The 23,485-nt window shown below is 54.9% G+C and overlaps 1 protein-coding gene across 2 annotated transcripts in view; it reads right to left on the bottom strand.

Moving 5' to 3' along the window:
- Positions 1–22,607, bottom strand: part of GRIK4 (glutamate ionotropic receptor kainate type subunit 4) — a 456,420-nt gene extending 433,813 nt beyond the window's left edge. For both annotated transcript variants that reach the window (XM_082339798.1, XM_082339799.1), the window contains exon 1: positions 22,452–22,607. The gene's annotated coding sequence lies outside the window, so the exon portion shown is untranslated. The remainder of the gene's footprint in view (positions 1–22,451) is intronic.
- Between the last annotated feature and the right edge of the window lie 878 nt (positions 22,608–23,485).

The following is a 23,485-nucleotide window of genomic DNA, read 5'->3' as shown; positions in this document are numbered from 1 at the left end:
GGAAGCCCCTCCTGCCTCCGGGGGCCCTTCCTGGGCTCTCTCTCTCCCTAACCCCTACCCCCTGTGTGCTGGAGCTGGCCCAGACCACCCACAGACTAGGCTGCGACACCTCTTCCCAACTCCGGATTCAGTGACGTCATGTTGGTAGCTTCCACGGACCACAGCAAGAGTATTCACACCATGAGAATCAGCAAACGCTGCACATCAGGCTTCCCCCACAAGACCCCTTGTCCAGCACCGACCAGCTCACCACGGGACTTAAGCTCTCCCGGGGTGACCGATCGTCCCAGTTTGCCTGGGACCATCCTGGGTTTTAGTCTTGAGTCCCAGGCATCCGGGACACTGGGTCACCCGCCCCTCTTCACAGTAAACCGTGCTCAGGTCTCCCTCAGGTTGGAGAGGCTTCCCGGGAACCTCCGCCCCTGCCCAGGGCTCCTCCTGGTCTCTCCTCCCCTCTCCTGCCAGGATACTGAGACCACCTATTACAAGTCCTCCCTTGTCCTGTCCGACACTCCTCCACTATTGTAATCACCTCCTTCCCATGCCCCGCCCAGTCTTCTCCCTGCAAGGTTCCCAAGGACCCCTGAGTTGCCAAATCCCTAAGCATGATTTGCCCTTGCCTTACTTACTGTACCTTTCTGTAGTGTTCCACACTGTGGACCATTCCCCCACTTCTACCTGGGTTTCTGTGATACCTTTCTCTCCGGGCTGTCCTACCTCTGGCTCCTTCTTCTGGTTCCTTTCGTGGACTCAGGCCCTCAGTGTGGGCAGGCTCCACCACCCCATCATCAGCCTTCCTCTCTTCTCACATTAAACATTCTTTCAAGGGGAGCTCATCCAAACCCGGGCGCCCCCTATTTGCCCCAGTTCCAAAATCTGCATCCCCAGCCCTTGCCTCTCTCCTGGGCTCTGGGTGTGTATATTCAGCTGCTTGCTGGACGTCTCCTTGTGGATGTCCCTTAGTCACTTCAAATCAGCTAGTCTAAAATGGAACTGAACCCATCACCTTCTACTGCAATCTAGTCCTCCCCTGTACACCCTGTCTAGTGAATGACTCCCAGCTGCCCCAAGTGAAGACACTGAGATTACAAATGCTGGTGAGGATGTGGAGAAAAGGGAACCTTGTGCACTGCTGGTGGAATTGTAAATTGGTGCAGCCACTATGGAAAACAGTATGGAGGTTCCTCAAAAAATTAAATATAGAACTACCATATGATCCAGCAATTTCACTTCTGGGAATACATCCAAAGGAAATGAAAACACTATGTCAAAGAGATATCTGCACTCCCATGTCCATAACAGCATTATTTACAATAACCAAGACATGGAAACAACCTAAGTGTCCATCGATGGATAAATGGATAAAGAAGATGTGGCATATATAACGTATAACTGAATCACTTTGCTGTACACCTGAAACTAACACAACATTGTAAATCAACTATAGTTCAATAAAAAAAAAAAAGATGTGGCATATATAAATAATGGAATATTATTCAGCCATTAAAAGAAAAATAAAAAACAGGGGAATCCTGCCATTTGTGACAACATCGATGGACCCTGAGGGCATTTTACTAAGTGAAATAAGCCAAACAGAAAAAAGCAAAAACTATATGATCTCACTTATATGTGGAATCTAAAAAACAAACAAACAAATCAAAATTATAGAAAAGGAGATCAGACTTGTGGTTACCAGAGGTGGGGAAGAGGGAGGGGGTATTGGAAGAAAATGGTCAAAAGGTACAAACTTCCAGTTATAAGATAAATAAGTACTGGGAATGTAACGTACAGCATGCTGACTATAGCTAACGCTGCTGTATGATACATAGGCAAGTTGTCAAGAGACTAAATCCTAAGAGTTCTGGATTTAAGGAAAGAAAAAATTTTTTTTTCTTTTTTTACTTTCTCCTTTTATTGTATCTATATGAGATTATGGATACTAACTAAACTTACTGCAGTAATCATCTCATAATATGTAAGCTAAACCATTATGCTGTACCCCTTAAACTAATACAGTGATGTATGTCAATTATATCTCAATAAAACTGGAAAAAACAGAAAAAAAAACTCTGTCCTATTAGAGTAACTCCTATTGAGAATTCTGTTAGCCAATAAGTCTTACAGTTACATTTAGAGGGCATGAAGTACCAGAATGCTTTTTTTTTATTAAATCATATTTAGTTAGTTTCAACTCGTATCTCGTCTGTGTTTTGGAAAACATGCTATCAACGAATTAATGCTAGTGAGTCAATGGTATATCAACTTACGGGCTTCAAGATTCGTGCCACAGCTGAGTCTTCTGGTCTGCAGAATCAGCATGTTGCAGCTAGAAGGGATTCCTTTCTCATTTTAGGGAACGTCAGTGTGAGGTCTTTATATGATAAAGATATTTTTATTGACTGGAGAACTGTGATATTGTGATTTATAATAAGAAATATTTATGTCTCCATTACTGGCACAGAGGTCCTAAAACCCCTGGAATTTCCTAAGTGATGAGAGTGAAAAAGTATCTTTTGTTATGTTAATGAGGTGACATTTGGACCCCACCTGAGGATGGGGGCTGGTTGCCAGGAGATCTGACCGGTAATCAGAGGGTTCCGGGAGAGGAGAGGGACTGGAGGTTGAATCCATTGCCAATGGCCAAGGATTTAATCAATCATGACTATGTAATGTAACCTCCATAAAAAGCCAAAAGGACAGGACTCGGAGAGCTGCCAGGTTGGTGAACACATGGAGACTTGGGGAGAGTAGCACCTCTGGAGCGGGCATGGAAGCCCCTCACCCTTTCCCGGTACCTTGTCCTCTGCATCTCTTCCATCTGGCTGCTCCTGAGTTACATTCTTTAACGGGTAATCTGGTAAGAAAAATGTTTCCTCAGTTCTGTGAGCTGCTCTAGCAAATTAATCAACCCCGAGGAGGAGGTGGTAGGGAGACTCTGATGTATAGCCCGTCAGTCATCCTGCGTTGGAGGGGGTCGTGGGAACCTCCATCCTTAGCCAGTGGGTCAGAAGCACAGGTAGCAGCCTGGGCTTGCCGCTGGCATCCGAAATGGAAGATGGTCTTGTGGGACTGAGCCCTTCACCTCTGATCTGATTCTGTCTCCCGGTAGATGGTGTCAGGATTGAGCTGAATTCTTGAACACCCTTTTGGTGTCTGAGAATTGCTTGGTGCTGTGAGGGAAAACCCCTCCTGCCCACATTGGAAATTACTCTCAGAACACCAAAAGAGGAACCGTAACAGGTAATAATTTGACTTTTGATGAGACTTTATTTTGATGAGACTTTATCCATGCACTTTAACAAAATACATTTTTGTAAACTTTTGGTTAAAAAAAAAATCTAAGCGTCATCTAAACACCTGCCTTCACCCACTGTCCCTCAGCCTCATCCAATCAACCCCTAGGTGTCCTGCAGATTCTGCCTGCTCCGTGTCTCTCGAGCCCGTGCCCGCCTCTGCGCCCGAATTCCCCCGCCTTAGCCAGCCCCCAGCCCTTCTCGCAGGATCACTGCCCCGCTCAGGAGCTGCTCTCTGTGCCTCCAGTCTGGGTCAAGTTCCACCCATCCTCCGCACTGCAGCTAGAGTGATTATTTCTAAAAACAAACCTGATCAAGTTATTCCTCTGTTTAAAATTTCTCAGTGGCTCTCTGTTGCTTTCAGGATAAAGTTAAAACTTTTCAATGTACACACATAAGACCCTCCATAATCTGGTTCAGCAAGGACACTCCAAGGTCACTGACCCGTCCCTTGGTGTAACATCCCTGGGACAGTCACAGCTACGAGGCAGCAAGATGCTGAAGGAGGTGGCACTCCTGAATCAGACACCTGAGGTTCACGTCTCTGGTCCCTCCACCAGGACAGGTGGGATACAGGCTCCGCCACCTCAGCCATTAAAGGAGATGCCAATGGCACCTGCATGTGGGGTTGTTATAAGGACTAAACTAGATAATCCAAGGAAAGCCCTTAGACACTGCCCGACTCTCAGTGAGCGTCCATACAGTATCATCGTTGTAACTATTATCAGTACCTGGCCTGCCTCTCGGCCACCTCTCCCTCCAGGAGCCCAGCCATCACTCGCTGCTCCCTCTGCCTGGGATGCCCTCTGCCAGGCTAACTCCTCCTTGTCCTCTGAAATGCAGCTCAAGCTGTTTTGCAGGCACTGCTCCTCCTCCAGGAAGCCTTTCCTGCTGCCCACATCTGATTTCAGTGTCCTCTGAATGTCCCCATGGCCCCCTGCCTTGACCATCATGCTGCACTGTATCAGCTGTTCACTCCTCCAGCTCTACTACAGAATGCTGAACTCAGGAATTTGTCCCCTGTGTGCTGATCACAGGGCCTGGCATAGAGCTAGTGCCTCGCTGAATGAATGAATGAATGAATGAATGAAGCAGCAAAACCAGGGCTCATCCCCTAGGTCTCCAGGCCACTTCCCTTTCCACTCCCTTCCAGAGAACATTTCAAAGCATTTAAATCCCCAAAAGAAACGCACCATGCAGACTCTGTCCTGGGTCTCCAGTCGAGGAAGGAGTCTTGGGAATCCACTTGGGAGGGACTAAGGGCCACAGGGAGGCCAAGGTTGGTGCCAGAAAACAGAAGATGCTTATTATGAAGCCAGTGAAATGAAACTCAGGTTGGGGTGCAGGGAAGGAGACCACATTAGAGAAAGAAAAACGAGGGCAAAGCAAGCAAACTATTTCAGCAGTCAACGGAGACTCAGAGGGGAAGGACAGAATAAATCAAACCTCTGACAGGCAATCAATGGATATTCAATTAACAGTTATCATATTACTACTTTACACAAAACGTCTAAGCAATACCCATTCCCCCCACTGCCAAGACCTTGGATTCAGTGCCTCCCAGCCGTTTGGACTTTCCCTGCTAACACTACAGGGCCACCAGGCCCCGGTGCCCACACCTGCGGCAGACCCCATGGCAGTGGGTCAGCGAGGTCAAAAGACGCTGGGGTGAAGGGGGGTCCTCCGCGAACACCCAGAGTTTGGCCTCAGGGCTGCGGAGAGGATGCTGGGGAAAGCGGCAGGGCCAGGCCACTTCTGGAACTTGTGGGGGGGCACCCGAGGATTCAAAGAGGCCAAAATCAGAATCAGGCAACCATCTCTGCATCTGCAGCCCAGGAGTCCGAGCAGCCACAGGCCCCAGCTTGGCCTTTGGATGTCCGGCTCCCCGCAGTCCATGGTGCTCGGAAGGTAAAATATTGGCCGGGTGCATTGAAGTCTTTCTTCCTGCTCAGAGCATCCGGAGATGGGGCAGGAGGAGGGTCTCCATGTGGGGGTAAAAGAGAGGAAGGGGGATGGTAGCCACTCCACAGGGACACCCCGAGGTCACTGACCCAACCCTTGGCATGGCAGTCGTGGGCCAGAACCTTGAGGCAGCAGGATGCTGGAGGAGCCAGGCAGAGCTCAGGTCTAACCATGGCCTTGGGCAGGCCCCTCACTGCTCTGAGCCTCAGTTTCCTGCTCCAGTAAAATGGGATAATACTGGTGCCCACCTCAAGGCTGGCTGAGAATTGGAGAACATGTGTGCGGAGTGCTGAGTCCACGGTGCTGGCGACTCTTGGTCTCTAAGCACTGATTTGGGCGGCGCTGCAGAGCTGGTGTCCATGGTGGGGGTGGGGAGGGCAAAGGGAGGGGGGAGGGGAGGCAATGCCGCTCCTCGTCCCTCACTGCTGATGGATGAAATCTGAAAGATGTTGCCGGTACTACCTAGACACGCAAATCCCAAACCCCCTCCCATTTTCTAAGCCCTGCAAAAGCCCAGCTTTAAGCAAAGCCATTTCTTGAGGGAAGCATGAGTGCTGTCTCCAAATATCTGAAAGGCTGTCATATCCCTTCAGCTTACACAGCCCTGTTTTCCCTCTTGATCCTATGAAGTGAGCCCAGTGGGTCTCATCACCCCCATTTTATAGATGAGGAAACTAAGTCACAAAGAGGCCAAATTACTTGCTCAAAGTCACACAGTAGCAGGTCTTATCTTTCTTAAATTACATTTTTTCCAGCCTGTGATGCCCCTGAGACACAGCAGGACCGATGAGTTACAGGGACAGAGGTGCTGTCTATCGCAGGGGAGAGGGGTGGCTCTGAGTCCCCTCCACTCCCCAGGGCCTGCTGTCTCTCTTCCTAATTCCCAGGCATCATGGAGCCTATGACATGTCCCTCCGTTTGTCTTAGAACCTTCTTAGGTCTCTGCCCTGCCTGGCAGAGCCCATCCTGCTCTATAACTCAGGTGTCAGAAACGGAGGCACGCATTGGATGGCGGGCATGGGACCTTGCAGGAAGCGGCTTTCCAAATTACAGATTTTAAGCACAGAAAACTGAAATAGACATTTGAGAGCTATTCCCCCAGCCAGCAGCTACCTCCTCAGCCTGGAGATGCTGCCACCGTTGGCAAATGTGCTTTCAACAAATTTTAACATGCAGATTAATGACTTCTCGAACTGGACCAGGAAAACGACCAGGTGTGGAGAACTGCCCCCCAAAATAAGCCCTCCCATCCCCCAGCCCAGTAAAGAACCTGCAATGGCTTAGCCCCCCTGTCACTCGTCTCCATGAAATATCCTTCCCGGCATCCTCTCCCCACAGGCCATTGACCGATTCATTTGCTCACCATTATTTTTAAAACTCAAATTTTATTAGCAGTGGAGCATGAGTAATAAATAATAATACGCTGTTTGCACTTGAGTTAGCCCTGCCCGTCCTGAGACCACAGGGCTATTTGTCAAAGCCAGACTTCCTCCCCACCCACACTTTGTGGTCGGGACACAGGCCTTCCAAGGTCACGGACTCTCAGGGGCCAAGCAAGGACAGGGGTGTGCTCTGAGGACTCACACTTTGGGGTTCCCTGACTCCTAAGCGGGGCATTGAGCTGCCTGGAAGGAAGAGCAGCTACAGTGGGGCTGTAATGCTAGAAAAAGAACTGGATCCTAGTTCTGCTGCTTACCAGCTGTGTGACCTGGGGCATGTCGACTTAACCACTCTGAACTTCCGTTTCCTCATCTGTAAAATGGGCCAATAACACCCACCTCTCAGGGTTGCTGGGGGAATTAGATGAGAAACTGGATGTGAAAGTGCCTAAAAGCAATTTGCACACAGTGGGGACAGAAGCTGGGGGGGGAAGACTTCTCTCCACCAGGAGCCTAGGCCACCTGAAACCACCTCCATCCAGTTCCATGGAAGGATAAAGGATGGGCAGCACCTTTCCTGGTTGCCCCCAACTCCCCACAGGGGGCTGACACATTTGAACTTCCAGGCACATTTGTGGGACACTCTGATGCAGCATCTGTGTGCAGATGTCAGGAACTCAGCACTGAGCAAAACAGATGTGGCCACTGGTGCCCACACTGGGCTCTAGACTCCTGCCTCTACAGCTGTTTGGGGGCTCAGACTCAGCTGGAGGGAGTCATGGCTAAGGGCATTCCTTCCAGGGCAGGTAGACACAGCAGCTGGGCTCCCAAACTGAAGCGCTGGAACCTCACCCCTCACTTTGGTGCTCAACGGCCTCACTTCTTTCAATAAACATTCAGCGAGATCCTCTGTGTTAGAGGCTGTGGCACAAAAGTGGATGTGACGGCCCAATCCAATCCCTGGCTTCTCAGAGCTCGGTGCCCAGCAGGGGGGACTGAACAATGAACAGGCCGTTACAGTGCAGTCTGGGGAGTGCTCCGAACGGAAGGAGCTCAGGAGCGGGTGGAGCTGCAAGAGGGGTCCCCTTAGGTTGCAGGAAGCAGCAGGAAAGGGCTTCCTGGAAGAGGAATGGAGAAGCAAAAGTAGGAGAGGAGGTGGAGGAAGGGGTTCCAAGCAGATGAACAGCATGTGCAAAGGTCCTGAGGCAGAGAGTCAACTCCACACTGGGGAACTAGAGCCAGCACTGCAGACTGGTACTTGCTACATGGATGGAATCCCTAAGGGAGGTCCAGAGGAAGGGTCCTCCTAGTCCCTGCCTTCAGCTAGCCTCCAGGCAAATAGGGGTGACAGGACCAACGTACTAGAGATAGACTTAAGATAAAAATCATCATAAACAACCAGAACGTGCTAGTGTGTTTACTCTATTCACAGTGTTTATGTACCTCCTTGCTGAGGGCTGGGATGTAACCATCAAGAGCTGAAGGGGTGGGCTTCCCTGGTGGTGCAGTGTTAAGAATCCGCCTGCCAATGCAGGGCACATGGGTTCGAGCCCTGGTCCGGGAAGATCCTATATACCACGGAGCAATTAAGCCCATGCACCACAACTACTGAGCCTGCGTGTCACAACTACTGAAGCCCGCGCACCTAGAGCCCATGCTCCACAACAAGAGAAGCCACCGCAATGAGAAGCCCACACACCACAACGAAGAGTAGCCCCCGCTCGCCACAACTAGAGAAAGCCCGCACGCAGCCATGAAGACCAAAAAAAAAAAAAAAAAAAGTATGTGAATTGTATCCCAATGAAGGTGTTTAAAAAAAAAAAAAAAAAAGAGCTGGAGGGGTTTATCAGGGCAGGCCTCCCAGAGGAGGTGAGCGGCTCTGCTGGCACAGAAGCTGTCTGCCCTCCAGCACCCTGAATGATGGTACCGGGCCCTCGTTTTCCCATGTGACTGGAAACCTTGGACAACAATAAGGCTTTATCTGCTTTGCCAGTTGCATTTAAACGCAAACACAATGGCATCTCTCTCCCACTAGACAAGGGCACAGGGCAGGGCTGCTTAGTCTGAGTTCCGCTGACTCGCTTCGCCAAAGAATAAAGGCAACGAAAAGTGCCTGACTTCCCATCTTCCTCCCAGCCCCAAGCCCACCCCGGGAAGAGGCAAGCGTGCCCCGGGCTCCTCCTGGCAGCAAGGCCTCTGTGAAGGTGCAAATCCCCAGGCACAGGCTCTGGGGGTCGGTGAAGAAACTCGCATTACGCAGAACAACTCCCTCTTGCCCTGGCTGCTGGGAGGAGAAATACTGCCATTGTCCCTCTTACCTGGCAGGGATCTGCCCTGGAAGGTTTAAATTGAGCAAGGCATCATTTGCTCTGGACCCCCGACACAGTCCCCTCCCCTCCCCACCCCGCCTGCATGATCTAGAGGCTCTCCAGACAAATGCGTTCGTCTGGTTCCTGCTTCCCACTTACTCCCATTCTGGAGGCATCTCCAGATTGGGACCAGCTCGGGAACAGCGCTGTTCTGCATCTTCCACCACAAGCTGCGGGCCAGCGGGGCCCTGGTACCTTGAAGTTAAAAGACAACACAGACCCAGGAACCACCCCCTCCCCCCACCCACCCCCAGTTAGCTGAGGAAGGGGTCAGGGCAACATCTATGTCCTTCATGCTCTACCGAGAGGGCCGCTCTGGAGTCAGACCTGGCCTGTGTCCACCTCTGCCCCAGGCTGGCTGACTTTGGGCGACTTATATAACCCCTCTAAGTCTCAGTTTCCCCACTTGTAAAATGGGGGCTGTGGAAGGATTAAATGAGAAAATGCATGTGAAGTGATTAGCACACTGCCTGAAATATTCCACAGAAACCCGCCATGATTTCTACTAACATCATTCCAGGTCTCCTCGTGGACATTCCGTCAAGTGTCTGGCCGTTATAACCTGGCCACTCTAAGCATTACAAGCACTTTTTTAAGAAAAAGTTTTTAAATTGAAGTATAATGTACGTACAGAAAAGTGCACATAAGTGTAGAGCTCAGTGAATTTCCCACAGAAACAGCTCTCAGATAAAGAAAGAGCATTATGAGCATTCTAGAACCCTCTCCATCCCCCTTGTCCTCTTCCAAAGGTGACTGCTATCCTGACTTCTATTACCATAGATTGCTCTGCCTGTTCTTGAATCTTATGTAAAGTCGTACAATATGTACTGAAAGCACCTGACTTAAGAAGTCCTTCCATAGATGTTATCCTATTTGCTCTTCCCCAAGCCCTAGATTATGTGTTTTATTATCCCCATTTTATTGCTGAGCAAACAGAGGCTTCAGACATAGTAACAGACTTGTCCAAGGCTGCAGAGTAAGTAAAGAGGTGGGAACTCCAACCCCAGGCTGGCCAAGGCCCCCTCCTGCTCCTGTCATCTTTCTACCACACCAGGCTACTTCCCACACATCACACCAGCCCACCCTCCACCCCAAGCTGCAGGGAAGTCCCCTCCTCCAGGAAGCTTCCTGGGATTGCTCAGAGGAGAGCCATCAGCCTGTCCCACTCTGCCCATTTCAGCCTGGACACTGGGTCTTAACACACGGCTAACTGGGCATGTCCCTGTCCCGTACGGGTGTGTGTTTACTGCCTGCTGTGGGTTTGCAAGACATCTCTGCCCGTCTCTTCTCCACATGGCTCTTGGGGTCACAACTCCCAGAGGGCAGGGCCTGCTCCCAGGCTCCTTCCCCGCCCTGCCCAGGACCGATGGGGCTGGCTAGCAGCTGGGGAGCATGGGGGCACCAGTGAATAGGGAGCAGTGGAGCAGGGCACTTGCTCCCCTGGTTTGATAAGAGACTCTTGGAGAGCCAATCTAGTGAGAGGCGTGAGACAAGGAAGAACCAGGGGCCAGGGCACCCCATTTCGAATCCTGATGTTGCAAGGGATGTGACCTCGGGCAAGTTACTGCCTCTCTCTGAGTCTTGTTTTCCTTACTTGTAAAATGAGCTGATTGGACTAAATCCGACTTGACAAATTTATTGCACCCTGTGCCCCTGGCAGACATCCCAAGTCAAACCCAGGCCCCATCCCAGGGAGCCAACGCTCAGACCCAGACCCTTTTCAACCCAGCACTGCAGGCACCGCCACCAATCAGCAGAAGTGGGCCAAGGAGGAAACCCAGCAGACACCGCTGACCACAGACAGCACCGGGCAGCAGGCGTCACTGGGATCCTGCATCCACGTGCAGCACCTGACTGTGCCCCAAGATCCAGGGGCTGAAAGGTCAGACAGGGCCTCGGCTCGCGCCCCAAATCCTGGGGCCCTCCATCCCCACGAAAGGCAGCCTTTTCCTAGGTCCTCTGCCCCGCAGTCCTTACGCCCACCCTGCCCGCGGCCCTTCCACCTTAACTCTACCGGGAAGAAGTGAATTCTGGAGGCATGCCGTCCCTGGCTCACACTGCGTGTGTAGGGGAGCTCCCCTGGCGCTCAGGCCTCTGCTCCCGGAGCCTCGTCCTGACTCACGGGAGCGGCAGTGTCCCCACCCTGATCTAAAAGTCAGAGCTCTCACTGCACATGCCACCCCCGCTCCCACTAGACACCCCCGTCCAGTCCCCCTCGGCCCCTGATGCCAGGCTCGGCTGGGTTTGAGGAGGTGTCGAAGTGCTTGGGGCCACGGTCCAGGAGGACCAGGGCTGCCCTTTGTACTGGTTCGGCTCCATCACGGGTTGTGTTAATCCCACTACCCATCGGGCAAATGTGCTTTGAGATCTACACAACTGACTCTTTGGTCCCACACGTTTGTGAGCTGAAGCAGCCCATCCAAGCTTTCCAGAGCCGAGGCTCACTGCTAGCCCTGGGCTCTACCATCCAGGGCCGCTGCACACAAGGGGCTCCCCGAAGAGGCCATTCATTCAACAGATACGTATTGAGCACCTACTATATGCTGGTACCATCCTAGCTGTTGGGGATGCAATTCTGAGAAACAGACACAGGCCCTGTGCCAGTGGAGCTCATGTCCTGGGGAGATAGACAATGATCTCTGCTGACCTCCTTGAAGCATCTGACTGTGGCCTGGCTGGCTTCATGGTCACCTGCCCTTGACCCTCCCCCAGGTGAGCCGTTTTAAGTGCCTCCCCTACGGGGACTGGAGGCTCAGGCAGAGACACCTACTGGCTCCTTGGAGAGGCACTGACCACCAGGAGAAGCCGCAGGTATAGAAAAAAGGGGCAATGCTGTGGTCCAGCTGTGTGACCTCCGATTACCCGGCTCTCAGAGCATCCGTCATCTCCTGGGTCAAATGGAACCAATAATCCCTATAGTGTAAGTTGCTGTGAGGATTTGCCAGGACATATGAGGATGGACACTTGAGACATGACAAGAGGGGTAGCATTCCTGGCCCAGGAACATGGGACAAAGGTGCACCCCAGTTCCTGAGGCCCAAGGTCAAGCCCTGAGCATCCCCCTCTGCTAACCCCCTCCCCAAAGGGGAGCTGAGGGGAAGAGCTAGCCCACGAGCCGCCAGCCTGGCTGGCCTCATGCGATGGAAGCGCACTTCCTCAGCTGACTTGCCACTACTCGCCTCATGCAATTGCCTTGTTTGCTGCCGATCTGCACCCTACCTGGCAGATCTCATGTTCCAGCCTATTTACTCTGGACTCTGGCAAGACTCTTGCTTTGCAAAGGAGAATGGTACAGTGCTACTTTCCATACTCACCCAAGCTGGGTGAGCTTTCTCCACCTAGTTGCCCACCCTTAGATTTGGGTCATCTGAACTTTTCGGCCCTCTGGTGGGGGGTCTGCAGCATCACCCGGCCTCACAGGAGCTCAAAGGAGCAGGTGGTCACCTTGGTCCTCAGTCCCCTGCCCCCAGGATCTGAGGCCCAACATCCATCATCTGACAGATTCAGAAGATACTTCTGCACACATTTAGTAAAGGCCCAGCCCTGGGGGGAGCCCACCCTGTGCCACTTTGTGTCCGTGCCTGGCACCTAAGAGGCACTCGGGCAACGTGTGCTATAAATGGACATGACCAAGGATCGGGCACCTACCTGCCCCTGAGGCCAGTCCCAGCCTTGCACATTTCACACCGCCCGCACGCCCCCCCAGCTCCAGGCCATCATCTTCCTGCTAGGGGACTCCATTTGGGAAAGAGTCTTGAACAGAAACCCAGGTAGAAGAAGGCTTTGCTTCTTGCTCATGAGGTATCTTCACATCCCCAGGACTGGAAGGGGAAGAAGGATAGAAGTGCCTCATGGGGCTCCAAGGAAGGGTGTAGAACAAGGACCCGTGGGAAGTAGATTTGGCTCGTATGAGGCAAAACCTTCTGATATCTTTGGAAGAGAATCACTAGCATTTCCTGAATACCTTCTACATGCCAGGCAATGTGCTGGGTGCTCTCACGTGCTCCCTCATTAACAGCTTCCCCGGGGAGGGATGGCCTGCCTCACGAGTGGTCAAAAGCACGGTCGAGACTGCTGAGTTTATACTCAGGCTCCACCGCTTACTGGTGAGTCACCTTGGGCAAGCTATGCAACTCTCTGAGCCCCAGTTTACTCATCTGTAAAATGAGATGATAGTCGCTACTTCATAGGGTTGTTGGAAGATCAACTCAATACATTTCAAACAACTAGAACACAGTAAGTGCTCAATAATGTTAGCTTTCAGAGGATGAGGAGGGACTTCCCTGGTGGCGCAGTGGTTAAGAATCCGCCTGCCAATGCAGGGGACATGGGTTCGAGCTCTGGTCCGGGAAGATCCCACATACCACAGAGCAACTAAGCCCATGCACCACAACTACTGAGCCTGCACTCTAGAGCCCGCGAGCCACAACTACTGAGCCCACGTGCCACAGCTACTGAAGCCTGAGTACCTAGAGCCCGTGCTCTGCAACAAGAGAAACCACTGCAATGAGAAACCCGCACACCGCAACGAAGAGTACCCCCGCTTGCCGCAACTAGAGAAAGCCCACGTGCAGCAACAAAGACCCAACGCAGCCAAAAATTAATTATTATTTTTTTAAAGCAAAATACTATTAACAATGTTTAAAAAAAAAAAGAAGATGGGGAGAAGGAGGAGGGGGAGGAGGGGGAGGAGGAGGAGGAGGGGGAGGAGAAGGAGGGAGGGGCAGCTGAGGCTAGATAACTAGCCAGTGGAGATTCTGTCTGTGGACACGAGGAAGGCATAGGTAGGATGCTGACTGAATGATCTAAAGTTCCTTCCAGGAATAAGATTCTGTGATTCATTTAATCTCCCTGGGTTTCAGTTTTCCCAGCAATAAAATAGGCATTATCATTCTTGGACAAATGTTGCCTTATTCTGTGCAACGTTCTCAACCTGGGGAAGAGCAGGTGTGCCCTAGGACCACTGCTTCCGCCATCTGCACAGTCAGCGGTGGCCTTCAGAAGGCCTCAGGTGTGTGGACAGAGCCCCGGGCAGGGAGCAGGAGTCCTGGATTCTGATCCAACCTCTCAACCGCTAACTCTTGTTTTTGGTTAGTTACTGAAATTCTGAGAGTCTGGAATGATAATTCCTCCCTGCCCCATCTACCTCTCAGGTTTGTGGCCCTGTGAGATCCTTGGGGGAGAAGAAGTCACCAAGACATCACAAGTCTCTGCATACGTGATACCCACCAGGAAGTGGCACTGAGAGCCTCAGCTCAAGGGCCAGTTGTGCTGATGGAGGTTTGCGGTGGGGTGGGGGCCCGGTGACAAGCTCCACCCATGACCTCCCCCCAGGAAATGACTCCATGGGGGCCTTCTGCCCCCCCAAACCTACTCTAGCTCTCTCTACTCCCGAAGAAGTCTTTGCTGCCTCTAGAAAGAGAGATGCCCAAACTCCCCCCGTCACCACCCTTGCTGGGGACGTTCTTCTGCTGTGATCTCATGAACCACACTTGGCCAGGGAGATGCTGTAAAGATCAATAATAACCACACCGTAACAGCAGGGTGCCTTCGGACTTTTTCCAGGTTCCACGATGCTTCTGAGAGTCCAAGACCCCAGGGAGACCCCCCCGATACTCTGGGAAGCCATGCAGAGCAGCCTGGACCGGGGTCCTGGGGGGATAGAGAGCACACTGACCCCGGCTGGTCTGGACAGGGTTGGGCCGAGGACCTCGCGGGGCCCCGTGTCACCTGAGCTCCATCACGCTCACATTTTTCGGCTCACGAGAGTCTTGTGAAGGCTTCACGTGGCTGCCTCCTCTGGCCTCCACCCCAGGCCCTCGCCTGGATGGCCTCCATGTTGGAAAAGACTGGCACACGATCAGGTACCACTGCAGAAGCTCTGTTGGGGGTGATCTTTAATCGTTCCCCCAGGGTTGCCAGTGCCCTCTTACTCAGGGGTCAAAGGAATCAGGCCAAGGGAAGACAAGCACCGGAGCAGCAAGAGGCCACTGCTCCCTTCCATGCCTGGCCTCCTGGCCTACAAGATGGGGAACAGGAGAAGTAGTGAGGGAGCCAGAGGGAGTCTAGGAAATTAGGGGAGAATCAGCACATATTTCACATACACGTGCATGTGTGCACACACGTGTATGCATCCACACACGCACACAGAAATTTTACCACCAGAGTGTGAAATCAGACCGCCTGGGTATAAATTCCAACTCTGCTTCTTACTAACTATGAGACTTTGGGCCAATTAATCACCTGCCCTGAATCTTAGCCTCCTCATCTGTAAAATGGGTGTAATAATAGTACCTTAAAGTTATTGAGAGGATGAACCAAGATCATATATGGAAAGCACTGTGCATCATACTTGGTACATAATAAGCAGTCGATAATTATTAGCTGTTATTGTTGTCATTGGTGGTGGTGTGGTGAACTAATTTGTCCATTTAACAAGTATATACTGAGTACCTACTATGTGTCAGCCAAGTGCTAGAGACAAAAACCCAAGGCTGTATCCCTGCCCCCAAGGAGTGCACAGTCTGGTGCCTTAAAGAATCAAGATCATTCTCCTTCTTAGTTCTAATCGGATTTTGTCTGGATGCCGGGATGGGACCAAATGATTTGTAGAAGTCTCTCTTTTCCAGCCTCTCATTTCTGTGTGGAGGGCCACGAAGCCCAGTGAAAAGGATGCCCCAGCTCTGCCACTCCCCGCCTTATAACCTGGACAAGTGACTTAAGCTCCCTGAACCTCAGGGCCTTCCTCTGTCTGGGGCTTGGACTGAACTCACTCTAGACTTCTCTGATGATTTCAAAAAATTGCCCCTGCTGCCTCCCAATAAGGCCTTCCCACCCTCTCACCGACCTTGCTAGGGATGGTATTCTGTAACATCTTAGGAACTGAACAGGGCTGGGAGAGACTCTGTAAAGATGAAAACGTAATCGTACTTCTAACAATAGCAACTGCAACCACTTCACAAGCACTTAGAGCACCTGCTGAGACTCACAGAGGTGGGTATGCCGCTCCTCAGCCCCTGGCCAACACCACACCCTATGGGACTGGAAGAGCTGAGATTGGATTCCCGTGCAATCTGATCCAGGAGTGGCCACCACCGCCCCACACAGCCTCTGGAGGAAGAACAGGGTGCCCTGCTCAGGCCACCCGACAGGCAGAGAGAAGCAGAGAGCTGTCCCCAAAAGGTGACAGCGGCACTTCATCCCTAAACCCAGCCTCCCCCCTCAGGGGCCCTGCCAGGCTGGACAGCAGAAACCCCCTCAGCGGCCCCGGCGCCTGGGATGTGTCCATCCTCCTCGGCTTCTTAAACTTCTCCTTCTTATTAAGTGTGCTTTGTAGCCAGCCTCTCACTTACACATCTTAACCTCCTCTGGGCTACTGACTTCTCATCTTCTTAAATCCTCCGCTTTAACTCTGGCCCTTAAACTCCAATTCTAAATACGTGTTCTCTCCACAGCCACTCTCCCTGTCCTGGGGGGTCACACCCTCCCTGCTCCCTCCTCCGGGAGCCTCGACTCCACGTGATTATCTCACTGCATCGGGAACCCATGATGTCGAGTTTTTCGTAGGCCCCAGATTGTAGAGAGAGGAACCTGAGGCAGCGAAAAGTAGCCTGGATTTCCCGTTTCCAAGCCAGTTCTCCCCCAGGGGTCCACAGCACAGCCCCTCCCCACCCAAAATGCCCCCCGAGACTGTGCACACCCAGCTTCCCTTTCAGCCTCTCCACGGCCAAAATACCCCCCCCGCACCCTGAAAAGAGATAACCACCGCCACCTGGTTTTCTCTGCTTCCTCTGAGCAAACTGCTCCCTGAGAAAAGCAGAAGAAGGAATGAGGAGGCAAGAACGGGACTTCAGGTGAAGGGCAGGGCTAACCCCCAGGTCGGGGGCAGAGCTAACCCCCAGGTGCGGGGCAGGGCTAACCCCCAGGTGAGTGGCAGGGCTAACCCCCAGGTGAGGGGCAGGGCTAACCCCCAGGTGAGGGGGCCAACCCCCAGGTGCGGGGCAGGGCTAACCCCCAGGTGAGGGGGCCAACCCCCAGGTGCGGGGCAGGGCTAATCCCCAGGTGAGGGGCAGGGCTAACCCCCAGGTGAGGGGCAGGGCTAACCCCCGGGGGGGGCAGGGCTAACCCCCAGGTGGGGGGCAGAGCTAACCCCCAGGTGCGGGGCAGGGCTAACCCCCAGGTGCGGGGCAGGGCTAACCCCCAGGTGCGGGGCAGGCCAGTCTCAAACCCAGGACTGAGTAACAAAGGGAGGCCTGCCGGCCTCTGGACCCTCGCTCCTTCCCCCACCACAGGGGCCCCAGCACCCTGGGGAACAGGCGGGTCCAGCACTGAGTGGGGGGCCATGGAGGGGAGGAGAGAGTCACAGAGATCAACGCCCCGTGTGACGGAGGAGCCTGGGAACCCTCACTCCCAGCGGCTGAAGGCCCACCCAGCCTTCCTCTCCCCTCCTCACCCACCGTGTTCTACAAACTTATCTCTGTAACAAACACTTACTAAACACGAGTTGAGGCCACTTAAATAAGACAAATATTTATTTAGCAGCCGCTCTGTGCAAGGCACGGTCCCCTGGAGATGACAGGTACAGTAAGTGCTGGGCACAAGGGTCCCAGCGCCAGGAGGAGAGGACAGAGGCGTCTCCCAGGAGGCTGGGGAGTGAGATTCAGGCATCAGGACCGCCTGGGACCAGCCCCCTGGGCAGCCCATGCCCCTAGGCACGCGCCCTCGCACAGACTGGTGGGCTGCTGTCCAGGACCCCATGGCCACCCAGGACGACCCCCAAACGCCCCATCGCCCCGCTCACAGCACGTCTGGGAACACACTTCCCAGCCTCCCTCAGACCCACATCCCCACCCTGGCCCCCGTGTTCCCGAAAGCGGCGTTACCATCCTCCAGACCGAGGCTGGAAATCTCGACGTTCCCTCCGACACTTCCTGCTCCCTCATCTGCGAGCCCAATCTGTCAGCACATTCTGCTGCTCCGTGGAAGTGCCGCTCAAGTGCACCCCCCTGCCGTCACCACCCTCCAGGCCCGCGCCCCGCTTCGGGCGCCGCTCTCCTCTGCCCAAGGATCCCCAACCCCTTTTCCTTGGCTCTCAAGGTCCTGCAGGCTCAAGCTAGTTCTGCCCCAGCCCTGCCCCGCTTCTTCCCCACAGACAGGACCCTGCCTCACCTGCCCCGTCCCTTCTGCCCATCACCCAATCCCTGGGACGCCCCCTGTCCCCACTTGACCTGTGCAGCCCCTCCTCACCGGGAAGTCCTTCCTCCCATCCCTGAGCTCCAGCCCTGTCTGAACACCTGCTCAGCCGGCGGCCACTGCGCATCCACACCCATGCCGCACGTGCCAACCGTGCCCTCCTGTGCTCGCCACTGCTCAGAACCCTGCTGAAGGAGGCCCTGCCTCCCGAGGTGCTGGTAACCACGCCCCCATCCCCGCTGGGCTGCATGGAGATGACAGAGGTGCTCAGCTGTTTAAAGAAAGCCTGGGAAGTATCTTTTTACAAAGAGCCTCTCCTTCCCTTTTTCAGGCCCAAGCCTAGGGGAAGAAAGTGGGGTTCTGGAGCCCTCCCTGGTCTGTGACATGGCACGGAGCGGGCTACACCTACACCACAGGGCCCCCTGTGAACCCCCTTCCTCACCTGTAAAAATGGAGATGATCACGTCTAACTCACAGGGTCTCGGGGGTGACTGAGTGAAATGAGCAGACTTCGCAGGCAGTATAACGTTAAATTGATTCTCTCCTTCCTTCCCATCATTTACCTCGGCTGGTACTGTGGTTTAAAATGTTTTTTCATATTGGAGTTGCTACCTGCAAGGCATACCCTATTTTATGTAACCAAATATTTTTATCAAGTATCAATTATTTCTTAGTTCCTACTACGAGCAGGGGCCGATTTATGGGATGCTGAAGGACAGGGCTTGCTCCATTGGAGCCAAGGATGTGAAAAGGCAGCAAGCAAAGGCCTTGCTCCTCACGGGACCTGCCGTCTAGGTGGGGAGACCAACAGGGACAGGGAATTCTCCAGAGCAGGCAGGAGCTGGGAGCTAAACCACAGAGGCAGTGTGGGAGGAGCCAGCCGGGGATGCCCCCGGACACCTCCTGGGCTGACAAACCACATTCCCATTCTGCTCCCATTCACGCCCACAACAACCCTTTCAGGCAGGTGAGATTATCCCCATTTTACAGGTGAGGCAAGTGAGAGGTTAGGCCATTTGTTCAAAGTCACTCAGGGAGTGACACCAAGAGAGGAACCCCAGGTCTACCCAGCACTTAGCAGCTGAAGCTGCCTCCACTTCCTGCTGGGACGGAAGGCCAGCATGGGGGCGGGTGGGGTCCTTCCCAGCCTGCACCTTGTGCGGCTCCAGCTGCACCTTGAAGGCTGGGAAAGGTGTAGTTGGGCAGAAAAGAGGAGGAAAGGAAAAGGCGAGGCATAGAGGGTGTGGGGTGAGGGGGGCAGAGGGTCACATCCAGAGGCATAAGGTCAGGGCCAGCATGTGGATGCCATAAACTCCAGGCCACAGTCTGGGAACTCTCTCCAGAAACCCAGGGCCACCAACGCACTGGAGACCTGGTCACATGTTACAAATACCATCCTTTGCAGGAAGGCAGGTGTGGCGGCCGGTTGCCTGCAGGCTGCCCAGAGAGAAGGCTGTGTTACCATAACACAGGGGTAAGCCACTGGAGCCCCAAGAGGGACAGTGGCCGGGGAAAAAGGTCAGGCTGGGCACCAGTGGGATGGGGGAGCCGAGGCTTCCAAGGTGACCAGGCCACGTGCCTGGGAGAACCTGGAACTCTCTGCAGGAGGGAGTCAAGAGGAAGCCATGGGCTGGGGTGAGGTGGGCAGAACAACCAGGGCACCGGAGCAGCCAGTCTACGGGCAGGGAGAGTGCAGAACCAAGGACCAGCCAGCTCCCAGAGCAGGGAGAGGTGCTGAGCTGACACTGGAGAACGTGAGGGCTCAAGCGCAGGATGTGGAGAGGAAGGGCTGAACAGCTGAGACTTTAAAAAGCAACAAGTAGTATCACAAGAGCCCTGGGCTGGGAGCCCAGAGGCCTCAGGTGTGGCTGCAGAACCTTGGACAAGTCACTTAACCTCTGTGAGCATCAGTTTCCGGGGGATCAATAACAGCTCCCCGCAGGGCAGTGGTACAGACAAAACGCTTGTCTGGTTCAGATCAAGTGAAGTAATTTTTCTAAAAAGCATTTGGAAAACTGCAGAACTCAATCCCCACATAAGGGATCCGTACTATGCAGAAGCAACAAGAGATGTTTCTTCCCACACATATTCCCTGCCACTACCCACTCGCACCAGCCACATGGCCAAAGGCTTCCTACTCGCTGTTCCTCCTGTTTTCCGCACAGTTTTTCCCTGTCACCCAGGACAGGTCATCCTGCCCTTCTTCCTTCCTTCCTTCCTTCCTTCCATCTCGGTCAGGCTGAGACCCACACTGGGGGCAGCTGAGGCCCACTGTCCAGGAGGCCTTGCACCCCAGCAGCTGGGACCTTCTCCCTGGAGTCTCCACTTCTCTCTCACCATGCAAAGTTCCCTTTCCATCCTCAGGGAAAACCACACTGGACAGCCAGACCAAGCAGCAGACCCAGTCTCTAGGAAGAACTTTGAGTGCTGGGGAAAATGCTAGCCAACGATCAAGATGCCTAGGGAGGTGGGTGACAGGGAAAACACAGAAAACCAGAACCTCCTTTCAACCCCCCTCCACTAACAAACCCAGACACTGTAATGTATGCAAATGAGATTAACTCTCCAAAGGGTCGTGACCTTGAGGAACACATCCAGCCAGTGAGGAACATAATAAACCTGATTAATGATGAGGCATGAGCTGCAGCTTCAGCAAATACGAGCCTGATGATGCCCAGTGGAGTTCCCGGGGCTTCCTTTCCGGGTGGGACTGGAGCACAGCTGACCTCTCCCCGGCCCTCGCCCCATCGCATGAGCACAGACACTCAGGGAGCAAACAGGACCAGATTTCTCTCTCAGGTGCCCACTGCCAACCCAGGCATCCTCTATCCTGGGGGATACCATGCCTGCCGTTGGCAGGTGCTCCTGGAAGCACCCCTGTCACCCAGGGAGCTTAGGTGAAGGTAGTTCTCTTCGTTCCTGGCAGGGCTCCGGGCTCTCGGCCAGTCCTGGGACCTCTCGGTCTCGTCTTGACTGGCACCCACTGCCTGGCACAGGGGCCCAGCCAAGCCCAGAGGGCCCCTCCCCTTTCCAGACAACCCAGGCCCTTGGGAGACATGCCCAGGAGAGCCACTGGAGGGAGGCAGGGAGGTGGCACCTTGTGGCATCACCAGACAACAGCACCAGGAGGAAGATGGCAGCACAAAGTAGAGACGCCAAGAGCTGTGCAGTCAGAGGTCCGGCGGGAGGGAAGCTCGGCCGCATTGCCCCGCCATGGCCAGGCCGGCGGCCCAGAGGGCCCAGGTCCTCCCCTGCCGCGGCCTCCCCAGCCCAAAGGCCAACTCTCCCCGGGCTCCAACTCCTCCCCTCTCACTTTCCTCAGCTCAACGGAGCCAGAGGAAGAGACACAGGTGCTCTCGGAGCCCCGAAACCCCTGTCCCAGCTGTCGCAAGCTGGCCACCAACCCTGGCCAGGTCTGAGCCTCTCACCGCTTTGCCGGTCCTCACTGGAGAGAATCTCAGGCAGCTCCCCTCCCCCTCTCCTCGCCAGCCCCCTCCCGCATCATACGCCCAAATGCAGGTCTCTAGAGTTTCTCCCTCACTTCCCACTCAGGTGAACTAGGGTGGGATAGGTAGGAGCCTCATTAGTCCAGGGAAAGAGGGTCATTTCTCATAGGACGCTATTCCCCCGAAGCGAGATGGCGTGTAGGGTGGGGAGGTGGTGACAGGAGTCCACGGAAGGCGCCGGGGGGGGGGCAGTCGAGGCAGATGGCAGTGAGGAAAGGGGGAGGGGGCTTCGTGGGCTCCGGGCTGGGATGGGGCACTGGAGCCGGGGACCGAGGCGACCGAAGAAGCGGAGGGTGACGAGGTGTGGGGAGAAGCGCCGGGGTGGGGAAGGGGCCGTCATCCCTGCAGGGGGCAGAGGCAGAGCTGGGAGTTGTACAGGGTAAGGGGGAGGACCAGAGGGGGAGGACGGCGAGCCCGGAGAAGGGATGCGGAGGGAGGGAGATGGGGATGGAGACTGGAGGAACTACGGGCGCAGAGCGATGGGGGTTCGGAGCCCGTTCGGGAGACGCAGGGACCGGAGTGCAGGGGACACGCTGGCTGAAGGCGGGAGAGGGAGGGAAGGGCGCAGGGAAGGGGGTGGGGGCGGGGGCAGGGGAAGGGTGCGGGGCCGCGGCCCCGGAGAGCAGGAGAGGCAGAGACGTCAGAAGTAGGGGATCCGGGCGCGCGCGGAGCTCCGCGCGGATGGGACGCGTGGGGCGCAGGGGTAGCGCGGGTGCGGGCCTGGGGCGCCGCGGCGGGCCCTGCCCTTACCTGGGCGGCTCCGCACTCCGGGGGCTGAGCTGGGGCTGGGCGCTGCTCCGCTGACCGCCGGGCTGTTGTTTCCCTTTTTTTTCTTCTTCCGCAGCAGCCGCGGCGGCTCCAGCGCGATCCGCTGGCAGCTGAAGGCAGTCTGTGTCCGGCTGCGAGCGAGCGTGGAGCCGGCAGCGCGGGAGGAGCGCGGTCGAGGCGCGGGGCGCCGCCCGGCGGGCAGCGCGGGAACTGCGACGGCCCGCGCACGCCAGCCGCGGGGGCGCCCCTTCGGGGCCCGCGCGCCGGGCCGCCCGCCCGCCCGCCGCCTCTCCCGGCGCGCCCGGGGCCCAGGCGCTGGAGGAGCGCAGCGGTGGCGGGGCCGAGCGGCCGGGGGCAAACTTGCCGCCGCCCCAGGCGGGGGACCGAGGGCGAGCGGGAGGCGCGGGGTCGGAGACGCGGCTCCGGGCAGGGGCGCGAGGGGCGCGCGCGACAGAACGGCCGCGGGACGAGGCGCGGGCGCTGCGGTTGATCGACCTCTGGGGGACCCGGGCGCAGCCCGCATCCTGCACTGCCCTGCGCAAAGAGCCGCCCACCCCGGCACCAAAGAGTTCGAGCCCGGCCTGCTTCGGCGGGCAAAGGACGCCTCCTGGTGGGGCTTTCGGGAACAGCTCGAGGGACGAGCGAGCTGGTTACTGGAGGCTGTGGCCTCAGGGGTAGCGAGGATGGAGAGCGCGAGGTCTCAGGGAGAGAAAAGACTAAATTGTTCCAGGTGGCTGCAGAGAGACGGCTTGTATTTAGTAGTTCCAGGGCACTATTTTATGAATACAAACATCTTTGGAGGAGGCGTCATCCTCATGTCACGGATGAGAACCCCGAGGCTCGGAGAGACGAAGGGACCAGCCCAGGAGCCCAGGGCTCCACGTGAACAACGCAGCGAGTGGCAGCACCAGGAGGGCAACCAAGCTTTCTGACACGCGGTCGTGGCTCATTTTACTATATCACAGCTGGCCTCAGGAGGAGCTGGGGAATCGGGGATCTTGAGGAGGGAGGTCCAA

The sequence above is a fragment of the Balaenoptera borealis genome (genome assembly GCF_965194805.1).
Source record: "Balaenoptera borealis genome assembly, chromosome: 11".
Lineage (NCBI taxonomy): Eukaryota > Metazoa > Chordata > Mammalia > Artiodactyla > Balaenopteridae > Balaenoptera > Balaenoptera borealis.
Note: the sequence above shows the minus strand (reverse complement) of the source record. Positions and strands in the feature narration are given on the sequence as shown.